A 783-nucleotide genomic window follows, 5' to 3' on the forward strand; every position below is an offset into this window, starting at 1 on the left:
AAATAAATAATATTGCTTTAGATATATGATTCACTTCTTTAAAAAGGTTTCTCAATATCAACTTCTGGTATTAATGTAGCAACGGCAAAGTTTTCCGTTTTCATTTGCGAAATCTCTCACTCTCTATTTTAATGCTTTCATTTCAAGTTTAAGTTCACAAATTTCACTTGAACCCGCATACTTTGTTAATTTCCGTAAAAAGTTTTTATTTATTTACTTTTTGTGTGCCGTGTACAGCTCTATGTATTTGTAGTCAGTCACACATACACATGTGTTTTTGTATGTATGTTTGTATACATTTATGTATGTGTGTGAGAGAGAGAGAGAGAGAGAGAGAGAGAGTGAAAGGGTGTGATGTCATGTATACGGACATACATAAATACACATGCATACACCTTTTTTGTATGTATGTGTGTGTGTGAGAGAGAGAGAGAAAGAGTGTGCCAACACACTCTCTCTTTCTCTCACACACACATCATCATCATCATCGTTTAACGTCCGCTTTCCATGCTAGCATGGGTTGGACGATTTGACTGAGGACTGGTGAAACCGGATGGCAACACCAGGCTCCAATCTGATTTGGCAGAGTTTCTACAGCTGGATGCTCTTCCTAACGCCAACCATTCAGAGAGTGTAGTGGGTGCTTTTACGTGTCACCCACACGAAGGCCAGTCAGGCGGTACTGGCAACGGCCACGTTCAAAATGGTGTATTTTATGTGCCACCTGCACAAGAGCCAGTCCAGGGGCACTGGCAACGATCTCGCTCGAAAATCCTTACACAT

The 783-nt window shown here is 40.6% G+C and overlaps 1 protein-coding gene across 1 annotated transcript in view; it reads right to left on the reverse strand.

Moving 5' to 3' along the window:
* Positions 1-783, reverse strand: part of LOC106883270 (trifunctional enzyme subunit alpha, mitochondrial) — an 83861-nt gene that overhangs the window by 25927 nt on the left and 57151 nt on the right. The gene's annotated exons all lie outside the window — the stretch shown is intronic.

Source organism: Octopus bimaculoides, chromosome 19 (genome assembly GCF_001194135.2).
Source record: "Octopus bimaculoides isolate UCB-OBI-ISO-001 chromosome 19, ASM119413v2, whole genome shotgun sequence".
Taxonomy (NCBI): domain Eukaryota; kingdom Metazoa; phylum Mollusca; class Cephalopoda; order Octopoda; family Octopodidae; genus Octopus; species Octopus bimaculoides.